A 12,956-nucleotide genomic window follows, 5' to 3' on the forward strand; every position below is an offset into this window, starting at 1 on the left:
TTATCATAACATATTATACCATATTATATTTTATTTTATCATATAATAATTTATTTCATTATATTATTTATTTAGCTCAATAAAGTAAATAGAAATTCTTCTTTTTTCTTGATTTTTATATATATGTATACAGCTACTTATATATCCCTATTTAATCCTAAGTCTTTTTCATTTCAATAAGCCACAGCTGCATATCCAAATTACAGGGTATCAAAGAGCTTACTACTCTGTGCGATCATATGGAAAATGCGTAATCTCACACCAACGCTGCAGACAAGAACAACAAATTAAGTGCCAATGCAATGCACACACGCACACACATACACACACACCTAGGTACACAAATATCAATCTATAAGGTCTATCTATGAACATGTTTCATGCGCATGCGCAAAGGCTGACAAGAAACGAAACTCGAAAACTGCCGGACAATTAGTTCAGACAGGCTTCCATCTCGCTGCGATGTTGTGTTAAAAGGTCAGCGTTTGCGGCTAAGAGTATATGCGCTCTATGGCCAGGCCATGTCAGGGCTCGGCCTCGATCTCTATACCGGTCGCAGTCCCAATCCCAGTCCCGGTCCCGGCTCTGTTCTTTGATAGCGTTGATCTATTGTGTGCATTGCTTTTTACATTTTATACGCATGCGTCTCTCTCGCTTTTCTATATATCTTTTCTTCATCGTTTTAGTGCCCGACGACTAGGTTCGTCAAAATGATTGATTTGTAGGTGATGAATTACAACAACAGCAGCAGTACCAAGTCTAAGGCTGGCTTAGTTAAGAGCATATCTTTGTATCTGTGTGCCTGTGCCTGTGTGAAAGGTACGACATAGTGAGGATTAAATACGGAATTCCATTTAAAAATCTTTCATTGTTCGCTCATTGCTCTTTTTTAGGGGTGCAGCTTATGAGTTTGTATAGAATTTCTACAGATAAACTGATATCGAAGCTGGAAAATTAATTATCATAGCAGAGAATGCAACGGCAGAGAGATGGACAGCATTCAAAGTCACATGTGAGTTTTTGAAGGGTGGATTTATTACCACTTAGTAGGTAAAGTACAGAATAGACAAAACACAATCCTATGACAAATCATATACGAAAACTGTGTGAAAAAACTAACCTTAAAGTAGATACAATATCTTAAGGAAGATTCTACATTGTGAAGAAAAGATACATTAGATCTGCATGATATTAGATTATAAAGAAATGCGAAGGTAAACAAAATATAGAGACATATCCTAAATAGTAGTATTTGTATTGTTCATTAGCATTATTATTAGCCAGTTATCAATTCAAATCCTCATTATTATAATCATTAATATTATTATTATTCTTATTATTATTCTTATTCTTATTATGATTATTATTCATATTAATATTAATATTAATATTAATATTATTATTATTATCATTATCATTATCATTATCATTATCATCATCATTGTCATTGTCATTGTCATTATCATTATCATTATCATTATCATTTTCATTTTCATTATCATTATCATTATCATTATCATTATCATTATAATTATCATTATCATTATTATCATCATCATCATCATTATTATCATCATCATCATCATCATCATCATCATCATCATCATTATCATTATCATTATCATTATCATTATCATTATCATTATCTTTATCATTATCATTATCATTATCATTATCATTATCATTATCATTATCATTATCATTATCATTGTCATTGTCATTGTCATTGTCATTGTCATTGTCATTGTCATTGTCATTGTCATTGTCATTGTCATTGTCATTATCATTATCATAATCATTATCATTATCATTATCATTATCATTATCATTATCATTATCATTATCATTATCATTATCATTATCATTATCATTATCATTATCATTATCATTATCATTATCATTATCATTATCATTATCATTATCATTATCATTATCATTATCATTGTCATTGTCATTGTCATTGTCATTGTCATTGTCATTGTCATTATCATTATCATTATCATTATCATTATCATTATCATTATCATTATCATTATCATTATCATTATCATTATCATTATCATTATAATCATAGCTATCAATGCTAAATCCATACTCCCAGCCCCCATCTTCCAAGTTTAGCTGACTAATGACTTAGTCATTCGACAACTCTTTTACTCATCCACTGCACTAAACTGTACTGAGCACTACATATGTTGCTCGAAATGTTTCGAAGTAAATCCAAAAAATATAATTTATTTAAACTTGTCAAGCTTAACTGCTAAGATATTTCTTAATAAGGCAGCGCATTTATTTATACATTGTTGACATCATCAATGTCAACAATTCAAATACAAATACATACACATGTATATAGACGAAGTAAAGCGCAAACAGCTTCCCAAGAATTTAGTATAGATAAGAGAAGAAGAGACAAATTTGGAGCGTATAAATTTTCAATTGAACAGCGCTGACTAATTTGCCAGCTGGGGCCACATTCTACTGAAAGCAAAACGCAATAAATACTACTAATGACAATCCTAAGTAACGCCATCTATTCCAAATTAAATTTTTCTGCTTGCCTAGCTTCCAGTTATGTTCCATTCGCCTTTTATTTCATGTGCTCCTTAGCCAGTCCAAAAGGGGTTAATGTTTTCGCTGAACTGTGTGGCACTGGCAATAGATTAGACAGACATTTGATCTAATCTAGCGCCCTATCTATTGAGCTACTTGATATCAGAAACTTCAATTGGAAACTCAAGTCCTTAGATGTTTCAAATCGATATCAAACTGCAAGACTTAGTTTAGTTTCTCTTTGAGTAAGGATAATTGCTAGTCATGTACTCCCTATTAAAGCACTCTTACTTGCTTTGGTTACGTACAACTTAAGTAGTCAGACATAGTTTGAAATCATTTAAAAACGATATCAAACATGAATAAGAATTATTTTCTCAGAGCCAGCCACCCCTGACTTGGTTTAGATTCGCATTTAGTAAGGGTAATTGCTAGTCATGTACTGCCGACTAAAGCACTCTCACTTGCTTTGTAGTTACATACATTGTTAATGATGTTCCCCTCGTTGTTCGGTCGTGCGCAACAACTCAATCTGCCAATATGATAATTTGCTTATAGCATGCATAGAAGTAACGCCCACTTTGCGCCCAGACGCCCAGACCAATTCGCACATCCTTTTGCAGCGCTTTAATGTGCCGTTACATTAATGTTAGATTGAAGCAACCCCCCGGAGCAACCCTCAGCGCAGGTCGAGGGTGTCGCTGTGCTGCAACAGATTCTACCAATCAGTTAGCCCAGAACTTGAGATCGGGACTCGGATTTCGCGTACCGACTACATCTGGCGAGAGATGATTGCAGCAAAATGCGCAAAGAGAATCAACAAAAAGAAATGAAAATAAATAAAATGTAGACAATAAAACCGAATCGCATCAATGAAACAATACGCAACGCGTATACAAAAGACGCCCTTGTCGCCTGTCCCTTGCCACCAGCAGCCACAGCCACAGCCTCTGGCTCTGGCTCTGGCTCTGGCTCTGTTGATTTCCCGAATTTTGAATTCAAATTCAAAAACTCACGAGTTCGGCTAATGGCCGCGTAATCAAAAACTTGCTCATTAATATTATTTTTGCTCTGCTGCTGTCGCATTCTATCTGTATCTGCGTCTATGTATCTGTATCCGTATCTGTGCCTGTGCATATGTATTATGATTATTGCTTCGGCTATCCCTCGGCTATAGCCAAAGTTCCCCCTTTTCAGTTGTTTCTTTTTGGTGCGTCGCAATTGACGTTACGTATGCCATATCTCAGGGTAAACATCTAGAGACCGGCCTCGACTACGACGGCCGCTGCCGCCACCCTGCATTTGCCACTAAAAAGTATCTTTGTGCGTTTTTCTAAAATGTAAATACATTTGCCTAACTTTAGGCAAAGGCCTCGTCGCCGCCGCCATCGCACAAAGGGAAAATTCAAATACGCGACGCTTTCAACAGTTCGGGATTTGAATTTCAAATCTGTACAGTTGCCGTTAATCTAGATAGCGGATAGCGCACATATTTGACTTGACATACTCTATGACGCCTTTTCATAACTATGGCCCCCACCTCATCTCTCCCAGCTAACTCAGCTACCTCATCTGCCCAACCTGCCTCCCCCAGTCCACAAGCTACCGCTGTTTCCTACCCCTGACATTCGCCAAACAATGCAAAACTCTGTGCAGCTTTCAAAGCGAATCGACTTTTAGTTTCTGAGACGATTTAATTTGTTTAATATATATACGAGGGTTCCTCAAATCGTATGCTCTGATAATTCTAGCTAGAATATATAGAGGGGACAATGTTTGTTTTCGGTCCGCAGTTACAACAGCAAAGTAACTATAGAGCTTCCAAGACTCTATGTCAACTAACTTTTTTAGATTATGACTAGGGTTTATGATTAGATATATCTTTTGGATCTTTTGGATATATGTCATATGTATATAGAATACCAGATATATTTACAAAAATAAATATATACCGGATACGTATATATAATACAAGGTATATAGATAAAAGTAAATTTATGGTAATTTGAGCATTTCTGAATGAAGTAAGCAAACCGAGGTCATTAGTGTAACTCATACAATTCATATTAGAATAGGTTATATACGGTATATCCTATACATTTATGCGTCTATTTGAATATATTTAAAAGAGTTCACGCAAAAATCACTTTAGTTATAAGATGACATTCAATATCATGTACGTTTATATTTTCAGTTTGCATTCATCAAGTTTTTACATTCATAAACCTAAAGCTCTCCGTAATTAAGATCAGATTGGAGGTTTCCATATTTAAGAATATATCAAAATATCTATAAAAATATAGTTTTTACTTTTCTACTCTACTTACACTACTGTACTGTACTGTAGTACAAATTTTATATACTATTATTTATAGTATATAGTTTTTATAGATATTTCGATCAATACTATATTATATTAAAATATTATTATTATTAATATTATATAAGAAATCTAAAAAATTCCACTATTATATACAAAATTGCAGCTCTTCAATTCTACAATCAGCTGCAGTCAATTAAAAACTTTCTATGCCACCCTCGCTGGTGCGGCTCACTTGAGACTTGAGCACTTTCCAGGGGGTTGCATTATTAGTTGATAAACTTTTCAACAAATCTGACATCGAGGGTGGCTGCAAGCCTTCGAACCGTGCTAGAAATCCAAAGCTGAGCCACCTGTGCCGTGCAAGGCTCTGGTGAAATTCGATCTGCTAACGTGACGGGAATCTGACACTGAAGTAATCCGTAGAGGACAAAAGATGAATTTTCTACAGTTTTGCATAGGAGTAGGATGCAGCTGCTTAAGGGAAAAACTGTGTAGTCTGTGCAGTCTTGCCAAAACTGAAGAAAAACCAGCTCCTAAAACATAGATACACACACATACACATACATAGACAGCTGCAGCTACAAAAGGCATTTAGTTATTTCTCAAAAATTTTGTTTTCATTTGTTTACGCTGCGCGTTTAGCCTAAGCAGCCGGAGGCAGATGAAGCAGCCGTAGGCAGAGCATTTGCCATTCGGCATTAGTGGAATCTAGTATACAACATTTGGTTCCGTTTGGTTCCATTTCTATAGGGTTTTGGGCATTAGCCGCTGTTATTATGTGCGCCCCTTTTCAAAAGAGGAAACCATTAAAAAAAGGATAACGTGTTCCCAGCCTTTTGTCTATGCTTAAGGTATAGTTAACTGTGTGTGTGTGAGTGTGTGAGTGTGTGTTTGCACAAGACGCAAAATTTTTGATGGGCAACTTGATGACGTAGCAGCTGAAATTTCAGGTAGTCAACGATTCATTTTTAGTTCAAATCGTTTTGCGTGCTATGTTTTCTCTCTCTCTCTATCTCTCCCTCTTCCTTTTCATTTTATTTGATTTGCCGTTTTTCTCGATTTATGGCGTTTGTTGTAATTTTCATGGATTTTGATTGCCAATGTCATTTGATATGCCTTTGTCACTGCTCCTTCTTCTTCTTCCTCTTCTTTTTATCTTTTTTGATATTCGTATCTCAGTGTAAATCGCCACAACGGAAGTCTGCCTAATGCAACATTCGCTTGAGTGACAGTTCGCAAGTATCTAAAAGCAACAATCTTAAAGATTTCGATTTAATGTTAAGGGAAAAAGTTGAAAACAATTATTGAGGCATTGTATTTCAGTGCAAACGCTGCATCATTGAGTCAGGAGTAATTCTGGCAACAGAAGACATAATTAATTCAACATTTTATAGTGGAAACTGTCACCTAATCCGTAGTCAAAGCAAGCTCAAGGGATTTCACTTATAGCCATCTCATGTTGTTATCTACATTCGTGCAACATTTACATGTTGCAAGTTAGCGCGCTACTTGGTCGTTCAACATGTGTCACCAATGCAGCCGCAGCCGGCGTGGCCAACTGTTGAGGTCTCGTCTTTGTTGTTGTTATTCTTATCAGCAGCAGCAGCAGCAGCAGCATGTTGTTGTGACATGCCGCACAACACCTAAATGGCTACAGAGAGCGGCCCGTTACCGTTTAGCCTCATAAGCCTCTCCATTATGTTGCATATTTAGTGGCATTTAGCTTACATTTTCATACGTTGTTGTTGCTGTCGGTCCTGACCTATGACAGCAACGTCCTGACGAGCCGGCCGAGCCGTGCACATGTTGCCAAATGTGTAATGCGTGTGTGTGTGTGTGTGTACACATAGTAAACCGAATGCCAAAACAAAGTGAACAGCAAGAGAGCAACAATAACAACAACAAACAAACTATCGGCTGCGCTGTCCTGTGTTCGGGCTGCCTGTCTGCCTGGCTGCCTGCCTGCTTGCGTTCTCTTTTCACTTTCTCACCTTGGCTGGCAGCAGCATGTGTTGTTGGGCGCGCTCTTTTGCTCTGCTGCGGCCTCTGCTCGCAGTCGCTGCGACTGCCGCTGCTCGTTGCGGCTGTTGTCCTTTTGCAAGCCACGGCGCGTGTCGATGTGTGTTTCTGTGTGTGTGTGTGTGTGTCTGCCTGTATGCGTTGCGTGTGTGCCCTTCAACAGGTGTCGGTCGTGTCTGATGCGGCACATGTGGCATGTGTCGGTGTCGTTGTTTTGACTGCGTGTCCTTGCCTCTCATTCATGCATTCCATTCAATGCGGCCGAACCTACAGGCACGATAAAAACTCAATAAGAGCTTTTATTTCTACAACACAATCGCACGGTTGGTGGTGTGAGAATGTCAGAGAGGGAGAAAGAGAGAGAGAGAGTGAGACAGATAGATGGGACGAGGGCCTCATATAACTTTCGAGTAGTGTACTAATAAAAGCATTTATTCGTCTCATACAAATTACGCGAAATTCGTTTGTGACGACAGCATTTCAAGTTAATTTCATAAAAGCCAATGGAAAAGCACCAAAGACAGCAGCAACAACAACAAGAATTAAAATCAAAATGGGCGCAAGAATAATGGAAAAAGTAACTGCTCAACAAGTCAGCCAACTCTGAGTTTCTATGCACACACACACTAGCACGCAGCCACACTTAAATTCATACATATGTATGTACACACAGTCATACATACATTTGTATATACATTTACATATTAAGTAACTTTGGAGTGCGGCGAAAGAATCGGAGAAGTGAAGCGAGAGAGCAAAGACAAATTGTTTTCAAACGTCGTAATCAAGAAATGATTTCTTAAAATATTCGTCTACTTTTTGAATTCGGATTATTACAACAACAGCAACTGAAGCAACAACAATGACGACAGTTGCTGGCATTTCACAAATACATTCACAGTTAACAGAAAGTAACGCAAAAGGGATGCAAAATACTCGCTGCTAGAGATGGACTCGGTGCCTGAGACTTGTTCTTGGACACGAGCATTTACGTTCGTGAGTTTGTTGGTAATTTATAATTGAGATTATGTTTTAAAAAAACAAAAATAAAAAATATTAAAATTAAATCAGTTGTATAATAAATTTTGATATTTATAAACTGTCCTTATTTGCCACTATATAATTGCCACATATACTAAAATTATTAATTAGGAATGCATCACGCTGTCATCTCTAAGACATTACTTTGCTTTAGTTTGTTTGATGAAATCACAGACTATGAAAAGGAGTTGAACTGATTCTATTTATTTCAGTCTGTGAATGTGTCTGTATGTATGTATGTATGTGTTTTGTGAGACTTTTTGTCTGTTCAACAAATTCACAGCCTTCAGAGGCACAAAGTACAGTTGTTGCAGCCAACCACAATAGATACTTGAACCAAATTGAGGCGTCGCATTGTGTTTAGATAACTCAACTCTAATGGAAATTAATAGAAGAAAAAATGAAAAACGACAAAAATATATACAATACATAAATATATGTATCTATGTATCTATGTATATGTATACATTTATGATTTGATTACATGCGCTCAAGTGTCGCCCCGTTCGCATCTCTCAGATACATTTGCTAATGGTTTTTGTTTATTTGACGAAAGGGCAGCTGCTGCCTGAGGATCGTTTCGGATCGGATTGATTGGTGTTATATGCCACTCAGCTCAGTTGCCCTGCTGCCGGCCCGCTGCGATTGCTCAAAAAATACTTAAAGCGCACTTGAAGCGGCAACAAATTGTCACAATTCAATGACTCTTCCAATGTGCTCCATTTTATGCGCGTATTAATACTTTTTGCCTTGCCACGCCCCGTTCCGTCACCCGTCACCCGTCACCCTGCCATGTCGCGCATCTGGGGCAGCGTGTTCAATTTCAGCAATCACAAAAAATACGACAAAAACTCGCATTTAATTATACTTCGATAAACCAAAATGCAATCAATGAATACGATACGATACGATTTATATTTATATTTGTATTTAGAAGACTTTTCTTTCAGAACTTGCCTCACTCTTTTCTTAGCCAATCATATGCCATAAATTTTCATTTAGCCTCAGTTAAAAAAATATATTTTCCCAACTTGGGCAATTTGAGAATTATAAGGGCGCAGACCAAGTTTGGGGTGCGCTTGATGGTAAATAGTATATAGAAAAGAGGGAATTTATTATGTTAATATAATATATATTAAAATATAATTATATACTTATATATATAAAGTCAACCATTTCTATGTAGTCTTATGAGTTGTCATAAAGGATTCTCTGACAGAGAATTTAACGATTAATTAATTAAAAAAATAATATAAGAAATTTTTTGGGTATAAAATAAGGAATTTCTGTATAGAGTCTTTATGAGCTGTATTCAAAATGTATTTTAGTATTATTAAAACTTGTGATTGTGTAGAACGATAATATAAAAATAAATTATAAATATATATACATATCTATAAATTATACATAAATAAAATATGTATTTTAATTTCTAAATAATAATAAGATTTGTTATAGTTATTTAAATTATTTTTGCTTTTATTTTGTATATATTTATATATTTAGATATGATTAATATTAGTAACAAATATATTAATATTATATAATAATTTCTTTATTATTAAATTACCTCGAAAAGCTCCCTTTTTGCCTTGATAAACAGTTATTATAAGATAGTCAAGCTCTAAGAAATTTCTCTCTAATTTCACACATTTAAAATGTTTTGGAGGCAACGCTTAAAGCTATTCAGATCCATGGCATACGCCGATAATATCTGGCTACTTTCGCTAATAGAGTAATTATACGTAACTGAGATCTATGGCAGTTTTATGTAAATGTAAAGTAAACTAAATGATTGGCTAGATTTATGTTGTAGGAGCCAAAGGAGGGGGCATCATTCATTTAATGCGCTGACAATAAACAATAGACTTCAAGGACAAGTCGAATGGGGTGTGGCAGGTAGGGGGTGCCTTGAGCTACCCCAAAAAATAGGGACAAAGAGATGTAAAGAGTTGCGAATGATTTTTGTTTAGCAAATATTTTTATATATGAGAAAAGTAACAACAAATACACTAAACAAATTATCAAAGTGGGGTGGAGCCTAACCAAGTGTGTGAGTGTTCGTGTGTGTGTGTATGAGTGTATGAGTGTGTGTGTATATGTGCTAACTGGTTTTTAAAGTAAACAACGCTTAAATTAGCGAATAAAAATGTATTATTAATGCGAAAACATGTTTATAAGAGCATACACACATACACACAGATACAGATACAAATACAAACACAGATACAGATACAAATACAGCTACAGATACAGATACATTCACAGCGTCAGAACAGAACGAGCTAAAGAAGAGACGCGTTGCGCGAGAGAACGAGAAAAAGCTCGTTTAATTATTGTTGTTGTTGTTGATTTTTTAAATAAATAAGAACAAAACACGCAGCCGATATATGGCGTCGTCTATAACTTAAGGCGGGGCTAAGCGACCCAACTGAAACTCGTATAAGAAAACAAATAACGATAGAAACACAAACACACACACGCATACTAATAAAAGTCGCATTTACTTATCTTAAATGAAATTAATAAATTAGAATTAAGAATTGAAATTTCAATTGCGGCAGTGAAGGCAAAAAACAAGCGATAAATGTGGATTATGTGAATGGGTTAAATGTGTGTGTGAGGGTGTGTATACTAGTATATATATATATATATATATATATATATATATATATATATATATATATATATATAAATATAAATATAAATATAAATATAAATATATATATGTGTGTGAGTCGATAAAGTTTTATTTATATATATATATATATTTAATGGCTCTATAATCACGTAGCTAAAGGCGACTGCGCAAAACAAAAAAAATGTATATTAAATATATGTATATACATATATACATACACACATACATACATATGTATAAAAACTCATAAAATGTATATATACCCTCTATAGATCGTATATTAGGCGAAACTCAAAGCTGTGACTGTGCTCCAAAAAATAAAAAAAAATATTTAAAATAAATATAAAAAAAAAGTACAAAAACAAGTTTTGGGAGAGCTAAATTTTAATTTCATGTGACGCACATAACATTTGCCTTACGCAGGCACGTAGAGCCGCACAAGAAAAAAAAGTATCTTACAGATACCAAAGCCCAAAGCCTCTAACAGCCCAGCTGCACGTTGTGTGTTACTATTTTGTTGTATATTATTTAACATGAGATATTCAAAGAGCTAGTCTTCAAAACATTTTCAATGCAAGGAGTCGTAAAGGCATTGTTCATCTTAATTCATCTTAAGCTTATAATAATACGTTTGGTGTGTACAGCTAGAATAGGGGGTTGAGCATTGCTCTCTGTACATCACTCATTCTGCATCTTTCTCTCTCCCTCTCCCTCTTTGTTGATCCTTCTCTATCACTCCCTGCCTTTCTATCTTTGCTCTCTCATTTATTGTCCATATCTGTTGATCCTTCGCTATCACTCTATTTCTATTCTATTTCTATTTCTGTATCTTCACTATCTTTCTTTCGCTCTCTGTCGATCATTCTCTCTCTCTCTCTCTCTTTGGCTCTTTTCTCTTTCACTGACTCTGCTCTCCCACTGTCTCTCTCTCTCTCTCTCTAGTTTTCTTCTAACTTTCTCGTTCATCCTCCGTCTTCCTTTTTCTCTCACTGAATCTGCTTCTCCCTTTCTCATTGTCTCTTTCCTTCCAGCAGCTAGTCCTTCTACTCCCGTTTGTATGTGAATTTTTCAGCAATTTGCATGCCAAACAGTTCAGCTGGGTAACCTGAACTTGTAGGTACTTGTACACAAAATACCTGAATGCCGGCCACAACTTGCGCATACTTAACGCACTCAAGTGACAATAATTGAATTCATTATGGGCAAAAAACGATTGTGACAATAGCGAACCAGTTGGATAGTTGGTTATTAGCTGATATGCTGGCTAGAGGATTAACAATGGCGGGTTAATTAACCTGATGGTTACGTTGGCCTTGGAGCACCAGCAGCCGGCAATAGATAGATAGATGAGAGAGAGTGAGAGAGAAAGAGTGTGTGTGTGGGAGAGAGATACATGGTTACGGGTTTTAAGTATTATACGGCATAGTTTAAGTTCTGCTACCATTTTTATTTTAGATACGTGTACGTTTTGCCATATGAGTTAGCCCCTAGTTCTCGTATCTCCCCTTCTTGCTAACACTAAGCTCTGATTTCGTAGTGGGGCCATAAAATGTTGTTATATTGACATGATCTTCGCGTATGTTGTTGCCGCTTCGAACGCGTCTTGCAAAAATCTTTATCAACCGGGGGTCAACAAACCCCCTCGATGAGCACCGTCGTGTGCCTGCCTGCCTGGCGGCCTGCCTACCTTTGGTTTATCAGATAATGTGGCCAAATACAACGACGACAGCGACTACGTTGCTAACAATGTCTCTGACTCAAGACCCCATAAAACATGACGCCAACTTAACGGTATTATTGCCAGCAAAACATTTTAATTTGAAAACTTTAGATGAAAGAAATCGGTCAAAGTTTAGAGAGTTCTAAATTTTATAGCTTTGAAAACTTTGAGAATGTTTTGTATTTTCTTATAGATTGACAATTTTATTTTAAAAATTAAAATAAATATCGGAATAAGGAAGAAGCTCATCCATCCAGTTTTCAGTTATGACTTCAAACTTATATATATACACTTTAACTTTCTTTCTACATATGTTTATAGATAGGGATTCTAACTATATAATTAGTTTCGTACTACTTGGTTTACTTTTCTGAGTTCCCTATTATATATTATATATTATGTATTATATTATATATATTATATTATATTATTTTATATATTATGTTTCTCTAAATTTCAACTATTATTTCATTACTTTATTATTAATTTAGACATCTTAGACCATCACATAGCATACTTTTAAGAGTAGAGATAAACCTTGGAAAATTACGAAAGTGATTAAAATCAAATCTTTTGGCTAGCCAATATATAATATAAAGATATTAGTTTCAAAAAAGTTACTTAAGAACTTTTAAACTACTTAAACTAAGTTAGGAAAT

At 35.6% G+C, this 12,956-nt stretch overlaps 1 protein-coding gene across 2 annotated transcripts in view; it reads right to left on the bottom strand.

Annotated features, from left to right (window-relative positions):
- Positions 1-12,956, bottom strand: part of LOC111603831 — a 43,246-nt gene that overhangs the window by 27,046 nt on the left and 3,244 nt on the right. The gene's annotated exons all lie outside the window — the stretch shown is intronic.

The sequence above is a fragment of the Drosophila hydei genome, unplaced genomic scaffold, assembly GCF_003285905.1.
Source record: "Drosophila hydei strain 15085-1641.00,03,60 unplaced genomic scaffold, DhydRS2 tig00008134-arrow-pilon, whole genome shotgun sequence".
In the NCBI taxonomy this organism is placed as follows: Eukaryota; Metazoa; Arthropoda; class Insecta; order Diptera; family Drosophilidae; genus Drosophila; species Drosophila hydei.